We start from the raw sequence: 8,788 nt of genomic DNA on the forward strand, positions 1-8,788 counted from the left end.
CCATCGCCTCCCACCAGCCTTCTGTCCATGGTTCTGCTTGTTGTTCCTCAAAGCACGAAGCTGAAAACACCAGCCTGAAGATGACGAATGGGACTTCGTCGAAACGTCGCCAAGACACTTCCAATTTTACATGGGAGAAAACCCAAATAACCAAAGACCTACATATATATATATATATAAGAACATATTTCCACTTAAGCTGTATCTCTTAAATCACTTTCTCTGGAACCAGAGCATAGATCAGGAGATTGTTGCTTTATCCTTTTCCTTTTTAGCAGGAAGAAAATATTCCTTCCTGTGATATTGGTTGGTATAGGCAGAAAGGAAATTCTGCACATTCCAGAGACACTCTAACTAGCTAGAAATCAATGCAGATAAAAATACTCGGAAATAATTCTGATTGGCTGCCTTTTATCCGAGAGAGTATTAGAAAAAAAAAAGTGTATACATTTGGTTGGGTAGTGCAAAGCTTCAGCTTTGATTTAGAAGAGGCACTTTAGAATATATAACAGCATGAACACAGCATCTATTTGCGACTTGTTAAAGCAATTGTGTATTTTTCTAGTATCCAACATATCCAGTATGAAATAACGCAGTCATAGAATTAAGTCATTATAACACTATTAATCCGGATGCTATGAATATGAATATGATACACTTAGTGATTTTTAGAATGTTTGTCTTGTTGAGAAAGAATAATGTATGCTTACTGAAACAAATGCATTAAAAAAATAGTTTTACTTTTCACATCTCACCAATGTTCACCACATGAGAACAAAAGAAGATGTATCTTTGGATGTGGAGATACTTACAGTACAAAGTATTTCTGCATTTGCCACTTTCTTTATAACTGCATCAACAGTATTTCCAATTAAGAAGTGAAAGAGAAGTTTAAAAAAGCAAAATAAAACATTTTCCATTGTGCCTTTCATTAATTCAATCATTCATTCAATCAGCCCATAGCTCAGTTGCAGCTTAATTACAGCTGATAATTGTTTGAGTGCGATGGCAATGTAGAGAAAAGAACTAGAGCAGAGGCAAAGATGTGCCAAAACTATGGAATGATGTCCAAAGATATTTACCCATGTAGTAGGGTTGTATTACCATTATCCTTCTTATCTTTCCTTTTACTTTCTACTATTGGTATTCTTATGTTTATATTATTTTGTTGTTTATATGTACACTGAGAGGTTAAGCATCAGAGGCAAATTCCTTGTGTGTCCAATCACACTTGACCAATAAAGAATAAAGACTATTTTAATACTGAACTGTAGGTAGAGCAAATCTTCACACTTTGGTTACATAAGGCTACCATTAATCAATTATTACAAATCATTTTGTAGAATTACAGACTTACTGTAACAAAATGACTCAAACATTTATTTTTCTTCCTCCCTTTTATTCCTGGCATGACAGATTTCCAGTAGAGTTGTCAATAATATATCAATTGAATAAAATTATAACATGAACTTGATGTGAATAAAAATATAATATAAATAATGAACTTAAAATAAAATTCTGTTAAATAATTAGGCTCTGGTAAGGCAAGATGGGAAGAAGATAATGACAAAAGCAAATATCCATTCCATACTAGCTAATCCAATTAAATCTTTTCTGGAGTTTGTGTATACATTTTTATATGATCATTTTTTTATTGATACAATAGCCTTGGGACAATTCATTTTTCAGCCCTGGTCATGCTCCCAAAATACTCAACAGAAGTTGGAAGAGTTATGAGTTGTAATTGCTAGAGGATGAAAGGATTTCATTGCATAGATTGGGGAGTTACATGTTCGTATGTTACAAACTCTACAACTGCATTATAGAGGTTAATCTGTGAAGAGTTGTCACAGAGGGCTGTCAAACTTGCTATGTCACGTGACGTGTCACGACATATCGAGACTTTTTCCCCATTGCCAGAGTTGAGGTGGGTGCGGTTTTGGCATGATGCATCCAGCCTACGGGCCGGCAATTTGACACCCCTGCTGTATAGAAAGTAGCACTGAGAAGGATTGTATTCTATTTGTGTGCATTTTAAGAAGAAAATATAAAATGCATACGGTTCAACATACTGCATATATGCATCTTTCCCAGCTTTGTAAAAATAGCTAAAGTATTAAAATACAAATCAATATTATTCTTGTGGTGATGGCAAATGGTCCTGCCTTTTGCTCCCTATTTGGCTAAAGACTTTCCATTATAAAAATCTTATTGTCATGTTAAGCAGAAAGTTACCTCAAGATAGCAAGGGGACAAACAGCACATTTAATTAAATGATGGGTCATAACAAATGAATTGTACTTCTGCTTATTAAGATAGAGGAAACCTGAATGAAATGGTTGCAGCCTTAAAACCCACCAAGCCAAAGATATCTTTACTTCTCATACACGATGGCTTGATAGACCCCTTGAATTTTTTTTTCACTGCTGATAGGCAGCAAAAGTGAGAGATTTATTATTTGTCAATTAGCAATAAATGATTAGTGAAATGCATCTGCCTTCACGATTAGCCTTGGTGAGTCTAATTACACATAATATCTATCACAGCGGTTCTCAACCTTTTTAATGCCGTGACCCCTAACCGGTCGTAAGTCGAGCACTACTCAACCGGTTGTAAGTCGAGGACTACTCAATTGGTGCAGCACCGTTTGCAGAATGGGACTTTTAGCGGGCTCAGCAGGGCAGAGACAGGCTGGACAATTCCTATTGGCTTTGGAAAGCCCATAGAATTAGACTCTATTCAAGAGAGTCTATTCTATGGGCTTTCAAAAGCCAATAGAATAAAAGGGAGTAGCACAGCTAAGGAAAAGGGGGAAAAAATGGTGGACTGCGTTGTTTGGCAACCCCCGTGAAATGGTCATTCGACCCCAAATGGGGTCCCGACCCACAGGTTGAGAACCACTGATCTATCATATATCAATATAGAAAGCAAGAATAGGATAGGATACTGCCATTATTAGGTAGCCCTTTCAGGAGCAATATTTCAATGACACATGACATTGAGAAATTAAACAGGATGGTTTTTAGAAACTTTTAAAATCTGTTTACTCAACTGTGTATTGGAATGTAACCACTTGGCTTAGCATGGTATGCTGCCTAGGAACAAATGGATACAGAACTGAGAGATTCTAGAAAACAGAAGGTTGGGGTAGACTGACAGGGTTGAACTTGTAGGAAAGGCAATTCAGCATTTGAAAGAGTAATGGGATTAAATTGCTTTTATATTATCAGGATTCCAAATGCATTTTTCCTCCTCACAATCCTTGTTTCCCACATTAAACTTCACCATCATTTTTTTTTTTTTTTTGCCAGAGGAAGCACACTGCAAGACTTCATGAGCAATTGTAATAATTTTTCAGTGTAAAAACTTAGAGGCTGCAATCTTATGCACACTTACCTTGAAATAAATTCATGAAAACCAGTGGGACTTATTTCTAAGAAAGTATGTATTGTATATAGATTGCACGTTTAGAAGTTGAAGGGTCATGCTACATGAATGTTTTATCTCAGCAACACTATTTTCCATCCATTTGTGGGACACAAAATACATTCTCCAACTCATCTTCCAGCTGCTTTTCCCATCTTAATATTTTGATCTCTTTTATGAGGATTATTTTCAGGGTTGGCAGCTGTACAGCGATACAAGTAAAATAGGTTTGAGTCTCGAGTATTATAGTCTTTGGAGAGGGAATAATTTTAACTTCTGCCTGTGAAGATGCATTTAGGGGCAGGGGATGCCTGGGGGCGCTCCTTATGGGTACCGCATCTTCTCTTGGATTGCAACAATAAATATATGTTCCTCAGGAAAATACATACAGTAGTTGAGTTAAGTAGGGCGAAGAGGATGCCACAAAATGGTCACCTTTCCTTACTGAATTCAAACATGTATTTTGCTGGTACCATACATTTAGGAGTGTTGCAAGGCTGCATTTTCTCTTAAGAAGCACCAATAAGTGCAGGGAGTATATATATATATACTCTGAGGCACCTTTTTCATTTCAAATCCTAAAAATGGCACACTGCTACTAAATACAGATGAAAGTTCTAATTTCTAATAGAAATTTTGCTGGAAAGCCAAGCTAAAGGGACAGAATTTGTAAGCAGGAAATTCATAGGATTTTTAATATATAGGGAGTACCAAATGTCAGCCCGCATAGAAAATTTATTACATAAATTATATTAAATGTTTAAATTAGTTGTCATTTTATTTTAAGCTCTAACTCATTTGAAGCATGGTCTTTGAATATTCATAGGAACATTCACATTTTTTTCAAAAAAAATAAACAAATAGTGAAACATATTGCTATTATTATTGAATTTTGGTATACTCTATATGGCTAAAGATGAGAGACCACCAACAATTATTTTTAAAAATAATTTTAAACAATGGGTTTCCCCCCCCCTCAAATCTATCCATTGACAGATGTTTAATGGAATATTGCAGGCAAAGCTAATATGGAACTTATTCCATTTTGTATGATGCAATAAAATATGCAAGATTTTCTAGAGTTTTTCAGAGATTCATTTTTTAAGTATAAGTCATAAACTGAGGAAATAATAATGGGTGAATTTTGGAAATGTGTTGTCCTATTAATTCATATAACCTAGAGTCATCAAAAAAATAACATAAATGTTGTGTGGGAGAAAATGAATAGAACCTTCTAGGCAAATGCAGCTTTGGCTAATAAAACAAGGAAATCAGTTTTAGTTATGAAATTGAACATTCCTAGAAATGAAAACCAACTCATAACCAAAGGGCTGGATCAATCAGAAAACAAATCATCAATCATTGTGGGACAGAATCAAAGGGAAATAGGGATCTAATCTTATAGCATTGCAGAAACTGCTGGGCACATTTTTTAAACTCATAAATAGTGCATTCACTTGTCTGTCAAATAATCATAAACTTATTCAACAATATGGAAGACTTTATTTACCCTGCCCCAATCTGAGATATCCCTTTTATTCCCAGAATTCTTAGCAATGGCTATCTTGACTGGAGAATTGTGGGAACTGAAGCCCACACATCTGCCAGACAGGAAAAGGCCAGTTTTATAGAAAAGCTGATAGTGTTAATAATGTAGGATAGGGAAAGTTTCTATTCAGTTCTTTTCTTATTTATATTAGATCTTTGTCTGAAGAATTAAAGGCAACATCCGTGGTTCTCTCCCTGCCTCATTAATATGTGCATTTAGGAACTTTAATTACTCCTAGTTAGGTACCCTGTTGAAAACGTTTTTCTTTTATATGTTATTATAGATTTTTAAATTTTCCTTTCTAATTCATAAATCTGCCCATGTAATGGAATTAATCACAATATACAGTGTACTCCACAATCAGTTTTACCACTTGCTCAATTAACCATTAGCTGAACACTTGTTTGCATAAATGTATCACCACTGATCAACAGTTTTATTAGCTGGAACTTTCACTTTATCTTGTTTCACTTCAGATCCAACAAATTCCAGTGAGGCAGATGATACCTTTGAGTTATCTAGAATAAGAGGGTGAAATGCCATGGTGCAAGAATGAATATTATTGCTTTAGACCAGGGGTGGGGAACTATGGCCCTTTTATGACTTGTGGGCTTCAACTCCCAGAATTCCTGACTCATGCTGGCTCAGGGATTCTGGGAGTTGGTCCACCTCTACTTTGCACTATGTGAAGGGAGAAGAAGAATGAATGTTTCCAATACTGAATGAAAAGAAATCACTGTTCCTATTAGAGTTGGGCATGCTCTGAAGATGATTTGGATGAAATGTTTCAGATCAAGTACAGGCCAAGGTATGAGCACAGCATCTTTTTGATGTTCACTACAGCAGCTCCCCCCCTCCCCCCCCTCCACACACACCCACACACAAACACACTTCTAAAAGACTTCTTTACGTTGTTCTTTATGATACGACACTCAAATCTGCTGCATCTCTCAGAGTCTGTTTTAATGAATAGCAAAGTCATTTCTGCTTATATAAGGCCCAAACCAAATCTTCTGCATTAGTTTCAAAAAGTGCCCAACAAGAACAATAACACATCAAGGAAAAAGACAATGGTCAAGACTTTCTCCTCTTTCTATTCTTCCACCTCCAGCTAGTTTTTAACATAGGGTAACTTTCAAAACGTGGCTTTTCCTCTCACAATTTGCTCTATGAGTATAGATTAATAAGTGTCAAGAGGAATATTTATGTGTAACTCATTGCAAAGTGTAAGTAATGTGCTATTACAAGTTCTCTGGATTGGAGCCAGGCTAAAGTATTGGATTTTTCACTCATACATAATTTAAGCATCTTCCTGATGTCAAGGATAAGAATTTCCATGCCACAGCTCTGGCTTTCCACAGGAAAATAATAGGTAGCAAAAATAAGGATGCTTTTCTCCAGACCATCTAAGTTTAAAGCCATTTCAGAGGATTCATGTCTGTGACATTCATTGACAAACCTTCCTCAGATGGAATAACAAATGAATTTCCAGGGAAACCAGCAGTTATTTGCAAAAAAGAAAAGAAAAAAAGAAAAAAGAATTACATTTCTTGGGTACACATGTACCAAAGAGGTAAAGAGTTACTTTTACCACTTAATCTCCAGGTCTTTTCCCCTTACATCTTATATAGCTTATAAATCAACCGAGAATACCTAGAGTTTAAATGGAGTATACTGCACACAGATATCTGTTTATAGATAGTCCTTGTTATATAACTATTCTTTTAATCATTGTTCAAATTTACAACCAGCACTGGGAAAAAAATGACTTAATGACTGTTCCTTACACTTACAAACATTGCAGCATCTCCTCAGTCATAGGATCAAAATTTGGGCTCTTGGCCACAAGGGCGGATTTACAATGGTTGCAGGCATCTGCTTTCCAGATAGCCTTAAACAAGCAAAGTCAATGAAAGAAGATGGATCTGCTTAATGGCTGCATGATTCACTTAATTATTTGCTTAGCAACAGTGATAAAGATTGTAAAATCAGCTGTGACCCACTTAACAACTGCTTTACTTAGCAATGAAAATGCTGATGGTGCGACCTAATAAGATCTGAATCTTCTTCTTAGTCCACTAGCCACCTCCAGCGTGGAACATCCTCATTAGAGCCCCAAGGCAATTGCTAGAAGGAGTGGATCTCACCTTGAGAGGCACAATGTTCCAGAGGACAGGAGCCACAGCAGAAAAGGCTCTTCTCTTAATAAATAAATAAATAAATAAATAAATAAATAAATAAATAAATAAATAAATAAATAAATAAATAAATACAGTACACACATACATACAGTACACAAACACACACACATGAATTAATTAATAGGCTACTATAGGTTTCCTGAAATGGAGGATGGATTTATGGGCAGGAGCTCAATGCACCAGGTGTTCATATTTTATTTTATTATTTTATTTCAAGCAAATTATATATAGACCCACTGAAGGCCATTGGGAATGTTAATAGGAAAGACTTACTGCAGTCAATTATGACCACGTTAACTGCATAGCAGGACAGACCCTTCAGCAAAATGAATGTTTATTCAGAAATCACAACATGTGTCCCTTTTTGATGTGGCAAGAGAGTGATAGGGTTAAAACAGAGGTATTACAATATATCTAGGATTTTCTTATCTGCACAGCAAGAAGTTAGAACTTTTGGCTTCTCTTTCCTCCCATCTTGCAGTAGTCCAGTTGATGGCCATAATTGACTATCTGCCAAACTGGCCAGGCTGCTATATTTTAGTATATTGAAGAAAAGTTTCAGTCTTTTAAAACAGCGGTCCACAACCTTTCCGGCTCTGTGAACCGGCAGCAGTGGCAGCCATGGCAATGGGGGAGTAGGGGATGGTTTCGCGTGCACGCCCACTGTTTGCGCAAATGGAGTATCATGCACTCGCCTGTTGCTTGTGTGGCCCATTTCCCAACGGGCTGTGGACAAGGATGGATCAGAAGTTGGGGACCTTTGCTTTAAAAGAAACAAGGAGAAACTTAGACCAAGCTTGGGAAAAGAAGACAACAGTAGTTTTCCAGAAGGTTAGGTTAGCATTTGGAATAGAGTTACTACGGACTCAGGGAGCCTTGAATTTGAAATAAATAAATTTCCAGGAAAACAAAGTAATCAAGGGAAATTGAGGCATAGAAGGAAATGTCTGAGATAGCATTACTATGGTTGAATTAGGAATTGCATTTAATTTAGTTTGTTTTTCTGTGTTAAAACTTTTACGTTTATTGGTTTATTGTCAAGTTTTTAAAATCCATGTTTTCCTGTTTGGACATATTTATTTTATTTACACTTATCATGTGGTTTGCTTTACATTTTTTATGTTTACATTGTCTCTTTTAAGAGCCAGACACATCTGGTGATCTCCTTGAAGCATTTTGTTTTCTTTTGCTTTTTTTTTTTAACAAAGCAGTGTAAATATTTAATGTCATATCTCAGTTTTGAATATAAAAGTCAGAAAATACAATTGACTGGAAACTGATCCCACAACACAGGAAGAACAAAAAGATACTAAAACACCCCACAGGGGCTCAATTATCATTCTAACCCAAGGTCCAGGAGAACAATCAGGGTTTTAACAATTTGTGAAAAATTAGTAAATTTAAATTCCAATTCTTTCTTCCTTTCCTTTTTTGGATAAAGTTTGATTTCATTTATTTTCTGTGAAATTGGTTTATTTCCCACAGGGGAAGGAAGGGTTGGGACCTCTAACTGCATACATCTATGGTATGTAAATACTCTTCAAATGAATTTCATGTTGTGCATTTTTAGCTCTGTAATAATCTGAAAGGCAACACAGGTTTTGAGAACCCT

Source organism: Crotalus tigris, unplaced genomic scaffold (genome assembly GCF_016545835.1).
Source record: "Crotalus tigris isolate CLP2741 ecotype Arizona unplaced genomic scaffold, ASM1654583v1 scf7180000021232.520764, whole genome shotgun sequence".
In the NCBI taxonomy this organism is placed as follows: domain Eukaryota; kingdom Metazoa; phylum Chordata; class Lepidosauria; order Squamata; family Viperidae; genus Crotalus; species Crotalus tigris.